Below are 25,335 nucleotides of genomic sequence, written 5' to 3'. Positions count from 1 at the left end.
ATATTGTTTGCTTAGTTCAACATCCAGGCTCTGCTGGTGAAATTTTGCATATTCCTTAAGACTGAAACTATCTTTTTAAAATCCTGCCCCTTCCCTCAATGGAAGCAGTCATTTCCTTGCTTTTGATTGTAATCAATTTTGTACAAATATGTTATAGTGTAGTGGCAGATATCATTTGTTACCTAGGCTTTGTTTCTCTCTGCAGTTCTTTTTTAATCACAGAACTCTAGTTTTATTCAGGGTTTAATTTTCTTCAAATGTTCCTATTTATCACTTCTTAGATAAATTCCAGTCTTTTTAATTGGGAATATGAGAGATTCCATGATCTAATTCCATCTAAGCTCTCCGGCTTCATCCCCTTACTCCCTCATTCAAGCAACAAAAGGCTTATGGTGCCCTTCACAAACCGTGGTATTTCTCTTGTCCATGCCTTGCCTCAGAATGCCCACTTTTTCTGCAGTCTTTTCCTTACTCACTAACATACTTTAAATGTCAGGTCTGAAGGCATTTATTCCATCAGACCTTACCTGATTCTCTATGGTTTGTTATGTTTACCCAGAATATGTCCTCTTTATCATCCCTTTCATAACATACATTGTGGAGTAATCATCTATTCATTTTTTCCACCTCTGTCCTTGTATTCTGGGCTCCCTGAATGCTAAGATTGTTTTATTCAGCATTATTTCCTTAGCACAATGCCTGACACATTCAATAAATGTTTCTGTTTGATGTTTCACTTAGAGGACTGTGTTTTGCTTGAATGAAATTCAGTGAATTAAGAGTTTAAAAATATAAGCCAAAAAAAATAAATAAATAATAAAAATATAAGCCACAGACTGGGAAAAAAAAATAATTGCAAAAGACAAATCTGGTAAAGGACTATTATCAAAAATATACAAAAATCTCTTGAAAGAATAATAAAAGAAAAACAAACAACCCAGTTAAAAAACTGTACAAAACACTTTAACAAACAACTCAGCAAAAAAAAAAAAAGATATATAAGGCAAGCAAGAATATGAACAGATGCTCAGCATCATATATTATTGAGGAATTAAACATTATAGCAATGAGATATTACTGCACACATATTTGAGTGGCTTAAATCCAAAACACTGACAACACTAAATGTTAAAGAGGATATAGAGCAATGGAACTCTCATCCATTGCAGGAAGGAATGGTATATATAGCCACTTTGGAAGACAGTTTAGCAGTTTCTTACAAAACTAAACATACTCTTATATAATCCAGCAATCATATCTTTTGGTATTTACCCAAATGTGTTGTAAATGTATGCCCACAAAAAACCTGTACATGAACATTTATAGCAGCTTTATTTATTCATATTTGCACCAAATTGGAAACAACCAAAATGTCCTTCCATAAGTGAGTGGATAAACAAACTGTGTTATATTAATATAATAGAATATTATACATTGTTTAAAAGAAATGAACTGCCAAACCACAGAAAGACAAAGAGGAAACTTAATGCATATTGCCAATGAAAAAAAAGAGAAAACAGTCTGAAGAGGCTACATAGGGTTTGAACGCAACTATGTGACATTCTGGAAAAGGCAAAACTATAGAAACAGTTGGAAATGTGATTGGGAGGGAAAAAGGGGGGAAGGGAGGGGTAAACAGATTGAGTACAGAGGACTTTTAAAGCAGTTTAACTATTCTGTATGACAATATAATGGTGAATACATGTTATATATTTTTCAAAACCCATTTGATGTACACCCTAACCCTAATGTAAACTATGGACCTTAGTTAATAACAATGTACTAATATCGATTAATCAATTAAAGTAATTGTACTACACTAATGAAAGATATTAATAACAGTGGAAACTGTGGAAGGTATATAAGAAATTTGTACTTTCTGCTTAATTTTTCTATAACTCTAAAACTGCTCTAAAATAAAGTGTATTAATTTTTTAATTTAATGCACAGCAACTTATAGGATATTATGTATCTTCTCCTTGAGGACTGTGAAAATAACTTAGAAAATGATTTGAAGAAAAATATCTAATATATCCTAGAGAGAGGTGGATAGCTTGGGACTGGCTGCAGCACTGATTTGTGAATGCTAGAATCAGCCATGGATCATGAAGGAAGACAAGATCATGGTTAAACCTACATATGTTGCCAAGACAAAGTCCTGCTTTTGGTAAAATTTGATTCTCCATGCCCATTAGTCAAAATGAGATGGATGACGAGACAGAAAGCCAAACAACTGGCTCACTGGCCTCCTCAAGACTTGACAAACTTTCCTTATTCAATTCCTGTTGAACTCTAAAAATAGCCTTGGGACATATGTAGGACAGCTATTATTAATACCATTTTACAGATGAAGATGCTAAGGCTCAGAAAACTTGAAGTTCCATTTAAAATAGGTATCTAATGAAAAATGATGGTGAAATTATCTAATAAGCTATTTCTCAAGAGATTATCAACCAAAAATATAACAAAATATAAAGAGATGCATCAAATACTTCAGAAACTCCAGAAGAAAAAGCAAATGACTATATAGGATAAGTGAGAAGAGTATAGCCCTTTCACTCAATGAATAATGGAGACAAAACAAAAATAAAGAATTGATTAATTAATTAATTAATTAAAAAATAGGTATCTAGTTTCCTTGTCCCCAACTGACTCATTTCTGCTCTCTTGTTAATATGGTACATGTATATCTATGTATCTCTGTCTCTCTCTTTCTCTCCACATGACACCTCTGGCAAAACTGCTACTTAAAATAAACAAAATATTTAAAAAATTATATTTCACTATCTAAAAAGAGGTTATCAGCTTTAGTACTTTTGCCTTGGGTTTGGTGTCATAATTTATCTTCCCATCTACATTTTGCTCCAATATACAATGAGAGCTCAACTTTTCAAGCTAATCTTTTCAAGAGGACTTTTTCTTATTCCTCTTTATTTTATTTTCGTCTTTTACTTATTTATCTAAACTATTGTATTGCATTTTCAAGTATGCTTGACTTACATATACTTGGGGATATTTGATTATGTAAGTTCTTTGTCCATTTCAATTTCCTTTATGTTTGAAGGAATTTCATACAATTCTAAATTAAACACAATTTGGTAATGAGTGGAAGCAAGTAATTCAGATTATATTGACTCATGTTAGAATTAATATTTGACTTTGCCGCATAGAGAACAATGAGGCATTTGCCTAAGGCAGATTTTTGTGCTATCAACATAGGGGTATGGGAAGCATTAAGCGAGAGTCTGGAAACTAAACTAAAACTGGCATGGGTAAATGCCATGCTGCTGTTTACAGCAGCAGTGTTGAAAATTTTATAAACAATTGAAGAATTCTGCCAACTCAAACATTTTATTTTTCCAAATGTTTCCTTCGGAGAAATTTGAAATCAAGTTCATTTGATAAATGTATTTTTACAATGTATTTGTAAGGGCAGCTGTTTTAAACTCAAACTGCTTATGTATACAAACCATTCATATTTGTAATGTAAGCTTTAATTATAGGTTGAGCTAAACTGTAAGATCTATACGGAATATAAAATTACTCTAATGTGATTACTATTTTTATATTGATTGTTAATTAAAATTATTTCACACTAGAGATTTATTACATTTAACAGAACTGAAATTAGAGTATATCAATTAAGTATATTACCCAGTAATTACATGGAACAGAAAATTGAATTACTATGTTTATTGCTGTAGGGATATACTTTGTGAAAACCAAGGTAATATTCTACCTTGAAAGTATAGCAATGCACAGCATGCACCTTTGTTGTGCATGGTCTAGAAATTATATCTCATTACCTATAGTTTTGTATGCCTCTATAGCTGTCCATGATGGCTCTCTTGTGTATTTCATTATGTCTTAAATTAACTAGTACACATTTTACAACCATCACTAAAATAATGAAAATCTAAAGCTCCACTAAGCTAACTCTCCATCCTCTTATCTCTCCTTGTATTGACTCCTTTCTGTGACTTGCAATCTTGGTATAGAATAAAGCAGGAGTCATAGACACTCCAAACTTAGCTCTATCACCTAGATTGACTGGCAAGTCATAATCTCCAAGAAAAAAAATTCCCGATTATTCATTCTTTCACTTATCCATTTGACAAATATTTACTGAGCACCTATTATGTGAGACACTGATATGAACACTGGGGATAAACCAGTATTCAAAGCCGATTGCTATGGTAGTTCTATTTTTAGTCATTTAAGGAAGCTCCATACTGTTCTGTACAGTGGCTGTATCAATTTACATTCCTACCAACAGTGCAGGAGGGTTCCCTTTTCACCACACCCTTTCCAGCATTTATTGTTTCTAGTTTTTTTGGTAACGGCCATTCTGACTGGCGTGAGGTGATACCTCAGTGTAGTTTTGATTTACATTTCTCTAATAATTAGTGATGTTGATTATCTTTTCATATGCCTCTTGGCCATCTGTATGTCTCCTTGGTGAAATGAGAGTAGCATCGACATATATACAGTACCGAATGTAAAATAGTTGACTGGTGGGGAGCAGCAGCTTAGCACAGGGAGATCCGCTTGGTGCTTTGCAATGACCTAGAGGGGTGGGATAGAGATAATGGGAGGGAGGGGCAAGAGGGAGGGGATATGGAGACATGTGTATGCATATGGCTGATTCACTTTTTTGTGCAATAGAAACTAGCACAGTATTGTGAATCAATTATACTCCAATAGAGATCTATTAAAAAAGAAACAATTGAATCTCTGCCCTCATGGAGCTTTCATATTAATTGGAGGAAGATGGAAAGAAATAGGCAAAAAAAAATAAATTATGTCATGCAGTGATAAGTGTTTGAAAAGAAATATAGGAAGGCAATAAAATTAGGTTGCTCAAGGAAGGCATATCTGAGGCAATGACATTTGGTTAAAGAAAAAGAGTGGGAAAATGCTATGTAGCTTTCCAGTAAGTGTGCAGAAATCAGGGATCAGCATGAACAATGATCTTAAAGAGAAAGAGAATTCCTGGTAAGCAAGAAGAAGAGCAAGAGAGCCCATGGACCTAGAGTAGAGTAAATGATGGGGCCTGTGGCAGAAGATAATTACTGAGCATAAGGGAGATGATAGATCATTAGGGCCTTGTTGACAGTAGTCAAAATGCTGGATATTTGGATAAAATTGTGAAAATCCAGTAAAAGTCTTTATTATGTCTTTATCACTAGAAGTGTCTTCTAGAAGGATCCCTGTTTGCTCAAATTAAAGTGGTTTATGACTGACACAGAAATGAAAGTTTGGGAATGTTTAGTTGTTAAGGATTTAGCCATATAGAGTAGTGTGCATATATAGGTAACTGAGCCAGGAAAAACAGTATTCTTCAAAAGAGTATATAAAACAAAAAAGTGCATGGCTGAAGAGCACAGGGATAAAAAAAAAATCTGGATTAGAGCAACCATTAAGAGCTAGAGAATTGGATTAATTGGGACAGCAATTGCTACTCAGTTAAGTAAATGAAAGCACAATTCTGGAATAGGACCACTGCAGAAAATGGGCCAGAAAAAGGCAGTTTTATTGGTTAGTCTTTATGGTTGGAAATTTCACAAGATGACTATGGTAAATAGAATGTGATTCTATTTCATCTTTCCATCTTTAAAATAGAAATTCAGTCTAGTTAAAATATTACAGAACTAGTTTTATTGGGTCCTGGAAACAATTTGATCCACTGATCCTTGACCTTGACAGTATATTAGATTCATCTAGGAAGATTTTTTAAAAATACTGATGGCCATGCCCAATCCTACAGCTATTAAATCAGAATCTCTGGGATGTAGGGTCTTGACATTTTTACATTTGATTACATTCCTGTTTGACACTATTGTGCAGGCATATTTTATAATCACTGATCTATTTCTTAATCACCTCTTCCAGCTCCATATTCCAAGGATTCTCATGGAAGTGATCATAAATGATTATTTTTCATTCTATGTTATATTGAATCAACATTTGCCTCTGTCCTTTGGTCATTTTTCTCTCCTATGGGATTATATAGAACAGTATGCTCCATCTTCCATATGACAAGCCTCAGATATTAGAGAATCTCCCAAACCTCCTCTTCTCCAAGTATAATATTCTTTCTTTTAATATTTTTTTAAATTGAAGTATAGATGATTTATACTTATACATTTATACTACAATGTTGTGTCAGTTTCTGGTATACAACAGTGATTAGGATATATATTTTAATATTCTTTTTCATATTCTTTTCCATTATAGTTTTTTACAATATATTGAATATAGTTCCCTGTGCTATACAGTAGGAACTTGTCATTTATCTATTTTGTATATAGTGGTTTGTATCTGCTAGTCTCAAACCCCTAATGTATCCTCCTCATTTACCCTTTGGTAACCATAAGTTTGATTTCTATGTCTGTCAGTCTGTATCTGTTTTGTAAATAAGTTCATTTGTATCATATTTTAAATTCCACAAACAAGTAATATCATATATTTGTCTTTGTCTGACTTGCTTCACTTAGTATGACAATCTCTAAGTCCATCTATGTTGCTGCAAATGGCATCATTTTATTCTTTTTATGACTGAGTAGTATTCCATTGTGTGTAAATCCATATAAATATATATATATATATATATATATAGAGAGAGAGAGAGAGAGAGAGAGAGAGAGAGAGATATCACATCTTCTTTATCCATTCATGTGTCGATGGACATTTAGATTGCTTCCATGTCCTGGCTATTGTAAATAGTGCTGCTATGAACAAAGGGGTGGACATATAATTTTGAATTAGAATTTTCTCTGGATATAGGCCCAGGAGTGAGATTGCTGGATCATATGGCAACTCTATTTTTAGTTTTTTTTTTTTTTGCAGTGCGCGGGCCTCTCACCGCTGTGGCCTCTCCCGCCGTGGAGCACAGGCTCCGGACGCGCAGGCCCAGCGGCCACAGCCCACGGGCCCAGCCGCTCCGCGGCATGCGGGATCTTCCCGGACCAGGGCACGAACCCGCGCCCCCCGCATCGGCAGGCAGACCCTCAACCACTGCGCCACCAGGGACGCCCTATTTTTAGTTTTTTAAGGAACCTCCATACTGTTTTCCATAGTAGCAGCACAAATTTACATTTCCACCAACAGAATAGAAGGGTTCACTTTCCTTTACACCCTATTGAGAATTTGTTATTTGTAGACGTTTTAATGATGGCCATTCTGACTGCTGTGAGGTGATACTTCATTGTAGTTTTGATTTGCATTTCTCTAAAAATTAGTGATGTTGGGCATCTTTTCATATATCTGTTGGCCATCTTTATGTCTTCTAAAGAGAAATGTCTATTTAGGTCTTCTGCCAATTTTTTCATTGGGTTGGTTTTTTGTCATGAAGTTGTATGAGCTGTTTTTATATTTTGGAACTTAATTCCTTGTTGGTCGCATCTGTTGCAAATATTTTCACCCATTCTGTAGTTTGTCTTTCTGTTGTTTATGGTTTCTTTTGTTGTGCAAAAGCTTATGAGTTTGATCAGGACCCATTTGTTTATCTTTGCTTTTATTTCTATTACTTTGGGGGACTAACCTAAGAAAACATTGTGATGATTTTTGCCAGAGAATGTTTTGCCTATGTTCCCTTCTAGGAGTTTTATGATGTCATGATGCATATTTAAGTCTTTAAGCCATTTTGAGTTTATTTTTGTGTGTGGTGTAAGGCAATGTTCTAACTACATCGATTTACATGCAGCTGTCCAGCTTTCCCAACACCACTTACTGAAGAGGCTGTCTTTTCTCCATTGTATGTTTTTGCCTCCTGTGTTGCAGATTAATTGGCCAGACATTCATGGGTTTATTTTGGGGCTGTCTATTCTGTTCCATTGATTCATGTCTGTTTTTGTGTCAATACCACACTCTTTTGATTACTGTAGCTTTGTAATATTGTCTGGGAGGGTTATGCCTCCACCTTTGTTCTTTTCCCTCAGGATTGCTTTGGCAATTCTGGATCTTTTATGGTTCTATATAAATTTTAGGATTATTTGTTCTAATTCTGTGAAAAGTATCATGGTAATTTGATAGAGATCACATTAAATCTGTAGATTGCCTTGAGGAGTATGGCCATTTTAACAGTATTAATTCTTCCAATCCAAGATCATGGGATATCTTTTCATTTCTTTGAATTATCTTCAATTTCCATTATCAATGTTTTATAGTTATCAGTGTATAAGTCTTTCATCTCTTTGGTCAGGTTTATCCTAAGTATTTTATTTTTTTGGATGCAATTTTAAAATGGATTTTTAAAAAAAATTCCCTTTCTAATATTTCATTGTTAGTGTAAAGAAATGCAACAGATTTCTGTTTGTTAATCTTCTATCCTGCTTCCTTGCTGGATTCATTTATCAGTTCTAGTAGGTTTTGTGTGGAATATTTAGGGTTTTCTATATATAGTATCATGTCACCAGCATATAATGATAATTTTACCCCTTCTCTTTCAGTTTGGATATCTTTTATTTCTTTTTCTTCTCTGATTGCTATGGCTAGGACTTCCAATACTATATTGAATAGAAGTGGTGAAACTGGACATACTTATCTTCTTAATGAGAAGACTTTTAGCTTTTCACCATTGAGTATTAGGTTGGCTGTGGGTTTGTCATGAATAGTTTGTTTTATTTTTTTGTGTGTGTGTGGTATGCTGGCCTCTCACTGCTGTGGCCTCTCTCGCTGTGGAGCACAGTCTCCAGACGTGCTGGCTCAGTAGCCATGGCTCATGGGCCTGGTTGTTCTGCGGCATGTGGGATCTTCCTGGACTGGGGCACGAACTTGTGTCCCCTGCATTGGCAGGCGGACACTCGACCACTGTGCCACCAGGGAAGCCCCATGAATAGCTTTTATGATGTTGAGATATGTTCCCTCTATACCAACTTTGGTAAGAGTTTTGATCATGAATGGATGTTGAATTTTATTAAATGATTTTTTTTTTGTATTTTTTGAGAGGATCATGTGGTTTTTGTCTTTTATTTTGTTGATGTTGTGCATCACATTGATTGATTTGCAATGTTGAACCATCCCATATGACCCTGGGAGGAATCCAACTTAATCATTGTGTAATATCTTTTTTATGTTTTGTTGGATTCAGTTTGCTAATACTTTGTTGAGAATTTTGCCTCTATATTCATCAAAGTTATTGGCCTGTATTTTTTTTTTTTTTTTTTTGTAGTGTCTTTGTCTGGTTTTGGTGCCAGGATGATGGTGGCTTCCTGCTGCTAACTTTAGGTTTTGTTTTTGTTTTTCTAATACTTTCAGGTGGTAATTTAAGTTGTTTATTTGAGATTTTTCTTGTTTTTTGAGGAAACCTGTATCACTATGAAATTCCCTCTTAAGACTACTTTAGCTGCATCCCATGATTTTGTATGATAGTATTTTCAATGTCTTTTGTCTCAAGGTATTTTTTAATGTCCTTTTTGATGTCATCATTGACCCATTGGGTTTTTAGTAGCATGTTGTTTAGTCTCTATGTAATCATTTTTTCCTTATTTCTCTTTCTGTGGTTGATTTCTCATTTCATGCTGTTGTGGTCAGAAAAGATGCTTGAAGTAATTTCTACCCTCTTAAATTTGTTGAGGTTTGTTTTGTGTCCTAGTATGTGGTCTATACTAGAGAATGTTCCATGTGCAGTGGAAAAGAATGTGTATTCCTTTTTTTTCCTTTTTTTTTTTTTTTGGAATGTAATGTCCTGAATATATCAATTAAGTGTAACTGTTATATTGTGTCATTTAGGATCTCTATTGCCTTATTGATTTTCTCCCTGGAAGATCTGTCCATTGATTTCAGTAGAGTGTTAATGTCTCCTACTATTATTGTATACATGTCAATTCCTCCTTTTATGTCAGTATTTGTTTTATATATTTTGGGCTCCTGTATTGGGTGCCTGTATGTTAACAAGTTTAATATCCTCTTATATTGATATATTTGTCATTATATAGTGTCCTTTATCTTTCTTTAATGCCTTTGATTTAAAGTCTATTTTCTCTGATATGAGTATTGTTACCCCCGCTTTCTTGTCATTTCCATTTGCTTGAATATCTTTTTCATCCCCTCTCTTTCAGTCTAAGTATGTCTTTTGCCCTGAAGTGAGTCTCTTATTGGAAGCATATTTTAGGTTATTGTTTGCTTTATCCATTCTGCCACTCTATATCTTCTTTTAAATTATTTTATTATAGTATAATTGCTTTGCAATGTTGTTTTAGTTTCTGTTGTACAATGAAGTGAATCAGCTATATGTATACGTATAGCCCCTACCTCTTGGACCTCCCTCCCACCCCCCATCTCACTTGTCTAGGTCATCACAGAGCACTGAGCTGAGCTCCCTGTGCTTGATCAGAGCATTTAGTCCATTGTCCTTCAAGGTAATTAATGATAGATATATACTTATTGTTATTTTAGACCTTGTTTTCCAGTTGATTTTTATTTCTTCTTTGTTCCTTTTTTTTTTTTCTTTTGTGTTTTTTTTTTTTTTTTTGTATTATGGTTATGGTTTTCTTTTGTATTATGACTGAGTTACCTTCTTTTTGTTTTTTTTAAATATATCTATTATATATATTTGATTTGTGATTACCCTGTTTTTCAAGTATGTTAATCCGTTACTATATCCACTTGCTTTAGACTTGTAGTCAGTCATATAGGCTCAAACACATTCTAAGAAAAAAATCTCCATTTTTCTCACACTTCTCCTCCATGTTTTATGATTTTGATATCCTCTTTTACATCTTCATGTTTATCTCTTTTCTGTTAATTGTAGTTATCATCTGTTTAACAATTTTTATTTGATTTTTTAAAAAAATCTATGTACTGGCTTATTTAGTAATTTACTTTCCAAATGTGGTTTCTCTTTCCTGTATATTTTGCTTCTTTTCTCTTTAGAGAAGGTTTTTCAATATTTTCTTTAGGATAGATTTAAGATAGCTGTATTTTTAAAATTTTTGCTTGTCTGAGAATTTCTTTATCTCTGTTTCTATTCTAAATTATAATCTTGCTGGGTAGAATTTCCTAGGTTGCAGGTTTTTCCCATTTATGAGTTTGAATACATCTTGGCACTCCCTCTGTCCTACAACATTTCTGTAGAGAAATCAGATGATCACCTTATGGGGGTTCCCTTTGTAACTAACTCTTTATCTCTTGCTGCCTTTAGAATCCTCTTGATCTTTAACTTTAGCTATTTTAATTGTAATATGTTTTTTATAGGTCTGTTTGGGTTCATCTTGTTTGAGACCTTCTGTCTTTCCTGTACCTGGATATCTGTTTTCTTCTTTAGGTTTGGGAATTTTCAGCCATAATTTCTTCAAATACATTTTCAATCCCCTTCTATCTTTCTTCTCCTTCTGGCATCCCTATTATGCACAGATTGGCATGCTTTATATTATCCCATAGGTTTTTTAGATTGCTTTCATTTTTTTTTTTTTTAATTTGGCTTTCTCACTGCTGTTCTGATTGGGTTATTTCCATTATTCTCTCTTCCAGATCACTTATTTGTTCTTCTGCATTATTTAGCTTGCTATTCATTGTCTTTAGCTTGGCTTTCATCTCAGCAAATGCATATCCTAATTTTAACTAGCTCCTCTTTATATTTTCCTTGTTACAGTGATATGCATTTCTATAAATAGTCTTTCTTAGTTTCCTCAGTATTTTTCTTTTAAGAAGATGTTGGGGGTAGGAGTTTATTAATTAATTAATTAATTTTTGCTGTGTTAGGTCTTCATTTCTGTGCAAGGGTTTTCTCTAGTAGTGGCAAGCGGGGGCCACTATTCATTGCGGTGCATGGGCCTCTCACTATCACGGCCTCTGTTATTGCGGAGCACAGGCTCCAGACACACAGGCTCAGTAGTTGTGGCTCACGGGCCTAGTTGCTCCGCAGCATATGGGATCCTCTCAGACCAGGGCTCGAACCCATGTCCCTTGCATTAGCAGGCAGATTATCAACCACTGCACAACCAAGGAAGCCCACCTCAGTATTTTTATTATCTCCTTGGACTCCAGGTCTGGTAGGCCAGAGGAGTCTGTTTCATTGTTTTTTTTTCTTTCAGGGGATTTCTCTTGTTCTCTTAACTGGGTGTGGCTCTTCTGCTTCTTCATTTTACTTATATTTCTCTGACTCTATGAATTTAGGAGAACCAGTTATCTATTGTGGTCTTGAAGGGCTGTTTTTATGTGGGAGCATCCCTGAGTAACATGCGTACTCGAATTTTTTAATGCAAGGACTGTTTTTTTTATGGATGCATTCCATGTCTTTACTCAATGTGCACTGGTTATTATCCCATTGATAGGGATCTGATTGGTGTTGCGGTGACAAAACCCTGTGCTGGATGTTGAGCAGGGCCTCCTCTTTTCTCTGTGGTTGTCACAGCCCTGCACATACCAGCTGTTGCTTGTCTCAGGCTGGGGAGTGCAGCAAGGTGGCCAGGAACGTCTGTGCTAGTCTCTTTATGTTCTGCCTGCTGCAAGCTGGCTTCTACACCCTTCTCAGTGTCTCTGAAACTGTCTATCTTTCCCAGATGACCTCCCAGCTGGTTAAGGGGGTTCCCAGGATGAGGGAACCTTTCTTCTTTCACAGCTCTCTCCCAGGGGGCAGGTCCCATATCAATTCCTTTTTTTAAAATTTTATTTTAATATTATCAGGTTATGTGGTGATCTTTCTTACAGCTTTGGTTGCATTTCTTCCACCTGTATTCAGTAGGTATTCTTTGAGAATTGTTCCACATTTATATGTATTTTTGATGTATTTGTGGGAGTAGGTGAGCTCCATGTCCTTCTATTCTGCCATCTGTGTCTCCCAAGTATACTATTCATTCTTACTACAATTATTTTTTCTAAGGCATGGTTTATAAATGTCTTGCTTGTCTCTTCCTTACCTCATTCCTAATTGTCAATATCTGCTGATGAAAATATTCTTTTGCTAAAGTAACTAAAGCATGCATTGGTTTATTTTCACAGTCACATCAAGATGTCTTCTTATATTTAGTTTGTAGTCAACTTAAAATTCCATCCATATTTTCCCTCATAAGAACAGTTGTTAATCCAAATTTTCCCTACACTATCTTAGGCAAGTTTAAGTCATACATCTGAATGAACTTTTTGTTCATTCAGTTTGAACTGAACTGCTGGGATCCTAGACACAAGTGAATTTCATATTCATTCCCATGCTTTTTTCCATGACCCTGAGAAATGACCCTGGATACATATGGAAAAATTAAGGGCAAAGTGTGGGCACAGCAGAAAGAACTCACCATGGGGTGCAGAAGCTGAAGATTGTATGAGGATCTTTAAGATATCACTTTAGTGAGGATGAATTACTTTTCCCCCAATTACTATTAATGTATATTTCCAGTTACAGTGGGCTACAAGAGGTATTATTGGGAGATTTGGGGGGTGGGAAGGAATTAGCCATTTTGTAATTTATGCACATTTTTGTTAATAGACTAATTCACCTTTACAGAATGATACTTCTTTACCCTTCCCTGAATCTTCATACCATCAAATTCGGAAACAACAAAACTTGACAGGGTTTTGGCTTAGAGGTTCCAGATTGTGTCTTGATCTTCTCACATTATATTCATCTTCTCTTCCCAATTACCTGCCCTATGGATTTCAAGTTCCAGTATTAGATTAAAGGACCTACAGGAACTGCTTAACCAGCTCTCACAATTGATTAAGGTCAAATTTCAGTAATAAATCCATATGTATACTCTAGTGATTTATTTCTCTTATTAAATTCCAATTGATATAGAAGGGATTAGTCTGTGCTTCAGAAAAGGCATGTAGCTTCACTCCCCCTGCACAGTTTATTATCTCATATGGAGAAAATGTTTAAGCATTTGAGGAAAGACTGTGATCTATGTCACCTCCAAGGAATAGTTAAATAGCTATTGTTGCTGGGAAAAGAGTAGGTGAAAGAATACCCTCAGACATGGTCCACCATAGATATAAAGCAATATCTGTCTGCCTTGGAGAAGAGTGGCAGGGAAGCTATGAAATTCTCACCTCCAAGATCCAGACACACTAGCCTTATTATATAAGACTGAAGTTGGACAATAATAACAGAGAACTCTCCCTTCCCATCCTCTCACAACTAACCTAGTAAGCTCTTGTTAAATAGTCAGTGGATTCTACTGATCTTGTAGGGTTAGAACATGGAGAGGGAACCCCATGTAGCAAAGATGTTCAACATTGACTGAAATCTGAAGGTGGGACACAAATACTGAGAACCTTCACCACTAGGTTCCCAGTACATGAAATACATTGGAGGATTTTGAAGCCTACATTACAGTGAAAGTAGCCAGAGCAACCACACACAGAAACTCAGCTCAAATCCTGACAAAACTGACTCAACATTGCATACTAACTGCATGATAGAATAGTATTTGCAGGTGTTAATATCATTTGCCTCAGTCTCTAATATTGTTCATATGATGTCACTTATGTGACCAAAATTTACAAGATTCACTGTAAAACAAGAAAAAAAAAACACTCATTTTTCAGAAACAAAAGGAATTAACATAATTCAGGGAAGATAAAATGGTGGAACTATCAAACCAGGACTTTGAAAGTTCTATGGTTAATATATTAAGGTATTTAGTCAAAAGATAGACAGCAGGTGGGCTTCGCTGGTGGTGCAGTGGTTGAGAGTCTGCCTGCTGATGCAGAGGACATGGGTTCATGACCCGGTCTGGGAAGATCCCACATGCCACAGAGCGGCTGGGCCCGTGAGCCATGGCCACTGAGCCTGTGCGTCCAGAGCCTGTGCTCCACAACAGGAGAGGCCACAACAGTGAGAAGCCCGCATACAAAAAAAAAAAAAAAAAAGATAGACAGCAAGCATGGCTAGATTAAAATTTTTTAAATAGTTACAGAAGCTATAAAAAAAAGAGTCAAGTTAAAATATAAGAAATAAAAAGAACTGACTGATGAAAAAGTCCTTTGAGAAGCTTATTATTAGATTCAAGGAAGCTGAAGAATCAGTGAACTTGAAGAACTATACAAAAAATAACAAATTAGAAATACAAAAAGAAAAACAAACTCAATAAAACAGAGCAAAGTATACAGCGCTGTAGAACAATACTGTGAAGGAAATCAGAGAAAAATACTACCATTTAAAAAACACACACCAGGATTATAGTAGATTATTTGTCAGAAACTATGCAAGACAGAAGACAATGTAGTAGCACCTTTAAACTGTTGGAAAAAAATAAAGCAAATAAGCTGACAAACAAACAAAAACTGATAACCCAGAATTGTATGCTAATGAAAATGCCTTTGAAAACTTAAGGTGATATAAATATTTGTCCAGACAAAGAAAAGTAAGAAAATTCATTGTGCTATAAGAAATATTCCAGGAAGAAGTTCTTCACACAGAAGGAATATAAAACCAGAGAGAAACATGAAACCACACAAATAATAGCTTCAGAAATGGTAAACATGAATATATATATGAAAGATATTATTTTTTAAAATCACTTGAGATGACCATACGGTGTTTAAAAATAGTAATAATGTACCTTCGAGTTTATAAACTATTAAAAAGTAAAATGTGTGACAAAAATAGCACACAGAATAGGAGGGATGACTTGGCAGTATGTTTATGTATGGGTTTTTAACTGTATAAGAAATGGTATGCTATCATTTGAAAGCAAACTTTTGATAAGTTACATGTGTATATTGGACACCATAAAGAAATCACTAAATTAAAGAAAAAATTTAAATGTGGTATAATAAATAAACCAAGGGTGTAAATAAAATAGAATCATGAAAAACAATCCAACTAACTCTATTAATCCCAAATAATATAAAAACTGAGGGAAAAAAAAAAAGAGCTGGAGGGTCAGTGGCAATATGGTGGAGTAGAAAGAAACTGAGCTCACCTCCTCTCACAGGCACACCAAAATCACAATGATTTACAGAACAACGATTGATGACAAAGATCAGAACCTACTAGAAAATATCTTCTACAACTAAAGATATAAAGAAGGAACCACAACAAGAAAGGTAGGAGGAAAGTCACAATATATTCAAGTCCTATAACTTGGGTGGGCAAACAACAAACAGGTGAATAATTAGTTTTTTATTGAAGTATAGTCAATGTATAATATTATATAAATTATAGATGCAAAATATAGTGATTCATGAGAATAAATACTATTGCAGAGTTTCTCTCAAATGAGTGAGAGGTTCAAGCCCCACACTGGGCTCCCCAGCACAGGGCTTCTGAACTGAGAATTTAAACCCCAGAACATTTGGTTCAAAGGCCAGCTGGGCTTACTTTCTGGATTCTCAGAAGGCTGGAAGAAAGAATTCACTCTTAAAGTGTGCACACAAAATCTCACACACTCTGGGAGCCAGGACAGACCAATAATTTGAAAGTACCCAGAGTCAGATCTACTTGTTGATACTGGAGAGCCTCCCAGAGAGACAGTAGGCAACGGAGCTCACCCTAGGTCCAGAGACACAGGTGGCAGCCATTTAAGGGAATTCCTTCTACCATGTGGACACTGACACTGGCAAGTGTCAGCCCACCAGAGGGTCAAGGACCTGCCCCATGCCTCACTGTGCAGGTACTAGACATGATACCCCCAAGGCCCTCCAGCCAGAGACTCTGAGGCCCAGCTCCCAGTGGTCAGGCACCAACCTCAGAATCCCCTGGCCTTTGCCTTGTCCAGCAATGAGACTGCTCTAGCCGTGGGCCCAATCTTACCTAATAGAGGGCATGCGTTAGCAGCAAGAAAATCACAACCCCATAGCATAAAGACTTGGCCCAACTAGCAGGCCAATTCCTGTCCTGGAACTGGCTTGGACCTGGACCTGCCCACTAGTAGGCCAACACATCCTTCTAGACAACTCAGACACCATAGCCAACTGTTTCAAAAACAGTTTCCAGCCACCATTGATCTGAAACCAGCTTGGGGATCCCTGGACCCTGTAACCAGACTCTAGGACCTGGCTAACCAATAGACCACCATTGGCCCAAGAAACTGGCTTCACCCACCAGTGGGCAGGGAACAACCTCAGGGTCTCCTGGATGTTGACTCCACCCACCACTAAGTCAGCACTAGTTCCAGAGCCCCCCAGGTCCTGTAGTCAACTGCCTCATGACCTGGTCCCACCAACCAGTAGCCAGCAGCCTTCACACAAGTCAGGGCCTGGCCACCAACTGGACTGGTGGACAACAAAGCCTACGAGACTGCCCACAAGGTTAACTAACCACAACAGAAAGACCCATATAGTCCTCATAGGGGGAAATCCTAGAGCATATATCTCTAGTGATAAGAGATGCTGGGACACATAGGACATTTCCTACAAACAACACTTGTCTAAGATCAGAAAACATAACCAGGGACTTCCCTGGCAGTCCAGTGGTTAAGACTTTGCCTTCCAATGCAGGGGGTGCAGGTTCAATCACTGGTTGGGGAGCTAAGATCCCACATTCCTCCTGGCCAAAAAACTAAAACATAAAACAAGTAATATTGTAACAAATTCAATAAAGACTTTAAAAATGGTCCACATCAAAAATATCTTAAAAAAAAGAAAACATAACCAACCTACCAGATACATATATAGAAAAAACAGCAACTTAGGCAAAATGAGGCAACAGAGGAACATGTTCCAGAAGAAGGAATAACACAAAACCACAGAAGAAGAACTAAGTGAGGTGAAGATAAGCAATCTACCAAAGGAAGAGTCAGGTTAGTGATTGTAAAGATGTTCAAAAAACTTGGGAAGTGAATGGATGCGCAGACTAAGAAGTTAGAAGTTTTTAACAAAGAGTTAGAGTGTATAAAGAACAACCAAACAGAGATTTAGAATACAATAACTGAAATGAAAAATACACAAGAAGGAATCAACAGTAGACTAAATGACACAGAGGAACAGATCAATGAGCTGGAAGACAGAGTAGTGGAAATAACTGACTCTGAACAGAAAAAAAAGAAAGGAGAATGAAAACAAATGAGGTCAGTTTAATAGATCTATGAGGGAACATCAAGTGCATTATTACTCATATTTAAATGCCCCAAAAGGAGAAGAGAGAGAAAGGGGCTGAGAACATAATTGAAGAAATAACAGCTGAAAACTTTCTTAACCTGGGAAAGGAAACAGACTTCCAAGTCCAGGAAGTGCAGAACCCCATATAAGATCAACCCAAGAGAAAAACACCTAAGACACATTGTAATTAAAATGGCAAAAACTAAAAATAAAGAGAATATCAAAAGCAGCAAAGGAAAAGTAAAAATTTACATACAAGGGAACTCCCATAAGGCTATTATTTGACTTTTCAGCAGAAACATGGCAGGCTGTAAGAGCATGGCATGATATATTTAAAATGATGAAAGTGAAAAGCCTACTATTCACAAGAATTTCTACTTGGCAAGGCTCTCATTCAGATTTGATGGAGAGAGAAAAAGCCTTATAGATAAGCAAAAGCTAAAAATGTTCAGTACATCAAACCAATTAAAGAAATGTTAAATAAACTTCTTTAAACAAAAAAGAAAAGGCCACAACTAGAAACATTAAATTTATGAAAGGAAAAATCATATTGGTTAAGGCCAGCTTAAAAGACAAAAGTAATAAAATCATCTATATCCACAGTTAGCAGTTGAGTACACAAAACAATTAGATGTAAAATATGATTTCAGAAGCAATAATTGTGAGGGGAAGAGAGCACAAAAGTAGGATTGTTAAAATGCATTTGGAATAAAGAGATCAGCAATTTAAAACAATCAAGTATATATATATATATATATATATAATATATATATTGCTATGTATAAACCTCATGGTAACCACATACCAAAAAATCTATAGTAGAGAAGAGTTAAAACCAATCCTTCTCAAACTACTCCAAAAAATTGCAGAGGAAGGAATGTTTCTGAATGCATTCTATGAGTCTATCATCACCCTGATATCAAAATCAAACAAAGATATAACAAAAAAATAATATTACAGGCCAATATCCCTGATGAATATAGATGCAAAAATACTCAACAAAATATTAGCAAACTGAATCCAGTAATACATTAAAAGGATCATACACCATGATCAAGTGTGACTTATCCTTGGAATGTAAGGATTTTTCAGTATCCACAAATCTATCAATGTGATACACCACATTAACAAATTGAAGAATAAAAACTATATGATTTTCTCTATATATGCAGAAAATCTTTTGACAAAAATTCAACATCCATTTATTATGAAAATTCTCTAGAAATTTGGCATAGAGGAAATATAACTCAATGTGATAAAGGCCATATATGACAAACCCATAGCTAAAATCATACCCACAGATAAAAAGCTGAAAGCGTTTCCTTTAATATCAAGGAAAAAACAAGGACACCCATTCTCATCAATTTTATTAATCATAGTATTGGAAGTCCTAGCCACAGCAATCAGACACACACAAAATAAATAAATAAATAAAAGGAATCCAATTGGGAAAGGAAGAAGTAAAACTGTCACTGTTTGCAGATGACATGATACTATACATAGGAAATCCTAAAAGTGCCACAAAAAAACTATTAGAGCTCACCAATGAATTCAGTAAAGTTGCAGTATACAAAATTAATACATAGAAATCTGTTGCATTTCTATACAATAAAAACAAACTATCAGAAGGAGAAATTAAGGAAACTATCCCATTTACAATCATATCAAAAAAATAAAATACCTAGGAATAATCCTACCTAAGGGGGTAAAGGAACTATACTCACAAAACTATAAGACACTGATGAAAGAAATTGAAGACAGCACAAACAGATGGAGAGATATACCATGTTCATGGATTGGAAGAATTAATATTGTTAAAATGACCATACTACCCAAGGTAATCTACAGATTGAATGCAATCCCTATCAAAAGACCAAGGGCATTTTTCACAAAACTAGAAAAATAATTTTGATTATATAATAGAAAAACATTTTCTGAAATAAAGATTACATCTTATGATTGAAAAGATATCTCAAGGACCTTAAGGATGAGTGCAGGGTATATCCTGATAATATTTCTTAATTTTAGGGATAAAGAAAGAGCTATATAGTCATGCAGATAGAAAAGAATGAATAATATACAAGAAAAACAATTGGACTTGCTTCAGACACCTACGACATAGTGATATTAATGTCAAACAAAAATTTCTGCAGATTTCTGAAATACAAAAAAAGTGTATCTTATACATATATACATTAATTTCAAGTTTAAGTCAAAAGAAAACCATTCTTAGTTTGCAAGAAAAAAGAATAATAGTATCAATGACCTTGGGTGGATATGACGTGTCAATGTAGGTTCACCCTCAGTAAAAAGTGTACCCTTTTGATAAGTGAAGTTGCTAATAAGGGAGGCTATTGATGAGTGCGGGCACAGGCTATATGGGAAATCTCTGCATCTTCGTTTCATTTTTGTTGAAAACTTAACACATGTCTAGAAAAATAAAAGCTTAAAAAACCCAACTCTGTAAGGACTAGGGAGGTTACAGTGCTGAAAGGTAGAGGTATAAGAAAAGATCATTCAAAGAGACAACACATTTTACACATTCAAGAGAATTTGGGTTTGGGGTTTTGGCTATTTTTTAAGGTAGGGGTGTATGAATATACAAACACACACATATACACATGTGGAAAAATTATCAATAGAAATAAAAGCTAGAGATAAATGTGAAAGGAAAGGAGAGGTTGGAGAGCTTCTTGACAGTGTGATACAACGAGATCCTTGTTTAGGAGGCCAGGAAGGATGAGATCGGTATTAAAGAAAAAGTAATCTAGGAAACAAGAAAGTTGAATTTAGAAAAAGGAACAACTTTTCTCTGAGGCAGGAATAAGTGCAGGATATTTGACGGCATAGAGTATCCTGAGTATGACATAAAGATACAGAAAGTTGTGGGAAATAACAGAGGTAAGGTTTACAAGTGACCTAATATTTTTAGGAGAGTAACTACAAACAGGCTAACTACAAACAGGCTTTCACAGCAAATAGCAAATCCTTTTTAAACTAAAGGATTTGTTATTTGCTGTGAAAGCTGGTTTTAAACTAAAGGATTTGCTATTTGCAGTGAAAGCTTGTTTGTAGTTAGGTGAATATAACATCCGTGTAGCTTTGGGATCCTTATTGTGAGTCTCCTTGAAATTGCTCAGATTATATCACACAGAAGTAACTACTCAAGAAAAAGATAACCCTCCTATAAAAATCCAGACTCCTGAGTAATCAGCTCCATCTGTCAACCAGTTGTAGCTTTAAATTTATAAATCTACTTTTGCAGAAGTCTTCTAAGTTCTTTTTCTTTTTCTGTTTCTTTTTATTTTGGTATTTCAAAATTACAGAGAAGTTACATGAATAAAACAAGGAACTCCTACAGATATACCTGTCCAGATTTACCAACTCTTTATGTGTATGTATGTAAGAATTTTCTTAACAATCATGGTCCTAACTACTCTTAAATACATTTTTGTCTGCTTCCTAAAATCAAACACCCTTATAAAACCAAAGAAGAGTTATCAAAATTAGGAAATTTAACACTGATACATTATCATCTAAACAACTTTCCATATACACAGTTTATTACTTAACACAATAATGTCAATAACTCAATTCTTTTTCCTGGTACAAAATCTAATCTATGATCACCTTTAGGATTTAATTGCCTGTCTCTTTAGCCCTTTTTCATATGGAACAATTCCTCAGCTTCATTTTTGTTCCTTGATCTTAATTTTTTGAAGAGTAGATATATTTTTTAAAGAATATATGTGAATTTGTGATTATCTGAGTTTTCCTCATAATTAGATTCATATTGTGTCAGAGGCACTGATGAAGGCATGCTCTCTGTCCTTTCCAAATCATCACATCAGGAGACACATGCCAGTTCACCCGAATATCAGCCATGTCAGTTTTGTCACTTAATTACAATAATGTCTCCATACAACAATTTGTGGGAAGATGCTTTGATATAATGTAAGTATTTAATTCTCATAAAATTTCCATCCACTGCTTTTAGCATCAATTGACACATTTCAAATTACATTATTATTTCTATATTAATTAGTTGGCATTCTATTATGAGGGAGAGCTTTCCTGCCCCTTCCATTAGTTTATTTATTCATTTTTTAATCAGTATGGACTCATTGATTCTTGTTTTATTTGATGGTTTATAGTCTATTACTCCAGTTATTTATTTTATTGCTAAAAATTTCCCAGATTTGACAAGTGGAAGTGCTTTCAAGAAGGCTTCAGTGTCATTTTGCCATGTCCCTTTGATTCTTCGATTCTTATTTTCTGGCATAAGATGATCCAGGCTCATCTTGAACTTTTCCTTCCTCAGACTTGGAATCAAGCATTTTTACAAAGAGTCTGGTTCCTTTTTGCATTGAATAGTACATACAGAACAAGATCTGGGTCCCTAATGTGCTCATTACTATGGTTGTACCATTGCTTCTAGGTCTTCTCATACAAGAGAGCCAACGTATATATGTATATGCACACATAAAAGCATGTATTATTTCTATATATTCATATACATCCATAATTTCATACTATCTCCAATTTCAATCCGATAAGAGTAGATACATTCTAGTTGTTGCCATTTTTACATTTGTACCACTATAACAGTGAGAAAATGTACTTCCATTATTCCCAATGTATTTATCCCTTTGCTTAAGCTTAAAAGAAGCTAGTTTCAGAAGTTAGTTTCTAGACACAGAACTTAGTTTCAGCTTTTCTAGCCCATATCACTGTGAAAAGCAAAATTAATAATGAGAGTCAATATTTGTTTACAACTCCTTTTTTGAGGTAAAATTGACATCCAGGTGAAATGCATAAATCTTAAATTTACGATTCACTAAGATTTTAGAGTAAGAGTTTTAGAGTTTAAAGAGGTAAGTTACATCTCTGTAGCCAACATCCCTATCAAGACACAGACTATTTTAGAAGGATTAGTTTTGCCACAATTAGAATGTTATGTAAATGGAATGAAATAATATGTATTCTTTGAGGTCCAACTTCTTTCATTCAGCATAATGACTCGGGTTCATTGATGTAGTTGTATGTATCAGTAGTTCATTCTCTTTATTCCTGAATAGTATTTTATGGAATGAATACACCACTATTTGTTTATTCAACCCCATTTTAATATACATTTATGGGTTTTTTTGTTTGTTTTTTGTGTTTTTCTGTGGTACGCGGGCCTCTCACTGCTGTGGCCTCTCCCGTTGTGGAGCACAGGCTCTGGACGCGCAGGCTCAGCGGCCATGGCTCACGGGCCTAGCCGCTCCATGGCATGTGGGATCTTCCTGGACCGGGGCATGAATCCGTGTCCCCTGAATAGGCAGGCGGACTCTCAACCACCGTGCTACCGGGGAAGCCCTACATTTATGTTTATTGGCTATTGTGAATTAAGATACCATGACTATTATCTGATATTTATAAATTTTTTATTTCCCTATACAAATACCTAAGAATGTAATTGTTGGGCCATAAGCAGATGAATATTCAACTTTAAAAGAAGCTATCTCTCCCCAAAGAAGTTGTATTATTTTATACTACCACCAGTAATCATGTGCATCCTGATTTTAATCATTCCGGGGTATGTGTAGTGGTATCTCATTGTGATTTTAATTTTCCTGAAAATCAAAAATATTGAGCACTTTTAAATGTGTCATTGGCCATTTTTAATATTTTCTTTTGTGAAGTGTCTGTTCAAGTCCTTTGTCGATTTATATACTGAACTTTAAAAAAATTTTACCAAGGTGTAGGGGTACTTTATAGTCTTGATTCAAATATTTTATGAGATATGGCCATCCAATGTCCTCTCCAGTCTTTGCCTTGTCTCTTATTTATATGTTTTGATGAGAAATTTTTTATTTTGACAAGTCTGTTTTATCAATTGTCTTTACCTATTGGTTTCTCTGTCCTGTGTAATAATCCTTTGTTAACCCAAGGTGGTAAAAATATTCTCCTATGTTTTCATTTGGAATATTTATAGCTTTGACTTGTTTGTTTAAATATATGATCCATCTCAAATTAATCTTGTTTATGGATATGATGGAGTGATGGCTTTCTTTTCTTTTCACATATGGATGTCCAGTTCTTCCAGCATCATTCATTGAAAATAATTTATTTCATAAGTCAGTGGATTTAATGCAAATAACCAAATTTCTTTATATGTGTGGGTCTATTTTATAATCATTATTGAGTTTAATTCATCAGATTGGCTCTCTTTATGCTGATATCATACATCTGGATTACTGTTGCTCTAAATTTATGTAGTGAAGTTATGTGTTATGAATCCTGGACCTTTATTATTCTTTTCCAAGTTATTTTTGTCTACTTTAAATCTTTTGTATTTCTATATAAATTTTAAATCAACTTATTCATTTCTGTTACAAAATCTGCTATGACTATGACAGAGATTATAGACTCTGTAGATTGATTAGGGGAAAATTGACATCTTAACAACACTGAATATTTTAATCCAAAAACATGGTATATTGCTCCATTAAATTATTTCTTCTTTATTTTGATAATGATTTATAGTTTGCACTGTAGCAATCTTGAACATCTCTTGTTAATTTTATACTTTCTTTTTGAAGCTGATATTCATGGAATTTGTAATTTTATTTTTCAATTATTTGCTGCTAATAATTAGAAATAAAATTCATGTTTCTCCTGTAATGTGTTAAATTTATTGATTCAAGTAGTTGTTTTGTATATTCTTTAGGACTTTTTTGCATAATCCATTGTGCTGTTTGTGATTAGTGCAATTTTATTTCCTACTACCCAAACTTTAAGCTTTTAATTTCTGTTTTTTTCTTACCCATTTATACCAGATAGAACTTCTACTGCAATTTTTAAACAGAATTGCTGAATACTAACAACTTTACCTTGTTCCAGATATTACTGAGGCACATTCAATACTTCAGAAATAATTATTTCTCCTAGATATAATTCTTTGATTCCCTTTATTGTACCAAAACTTTCCTTTTCTTCCTAGTTTCCTAAGATAATTTTCCGTTCTTCAACTTAAAAGAAAAATCCTGATAGGCATAGCATTATGTCAAATGTTTTATTCTCCATCTATTGAAATGAGTTGGCATGTGCTTTTCACCTTTATTCTTTTAATGTGGTAAAAGAATTGGTTTGAGTTTTAATCAAATCTTGTAATTTTTTTTACATTCTTGCAAACTCCCCTTTGTAATGATTGTATTTTGGTTGCTACTATTTTCTTACAAATGTCTAAGTCTATATTTTTAGAGAGAATTTTACCTTCTAAAGTCTTACCAAGTTATGGTATCAGGGTTATGCAAGCCACATAAGAACAGCTGTGACATGTTCCTTTCCCTATACAGTCTGAAAGTT

This window comes from Tursiops truncatus, chromosome 8, assembly GCF_011762595.2.
Source record: "Tursiops truncatus isolate mTurTru1 chromosome 8, mTurTru1.mat.Y, whole genome shotgun sequence".
Lineage (NCBI taxonomy): Eukaryota > Metazoa > Chordata > Mammalia > Artiodactyla > Delphinidae > Tursiops > Tursiops truncatus.
Note: the sequence above shows the minus strand (reverse complement) of the source record.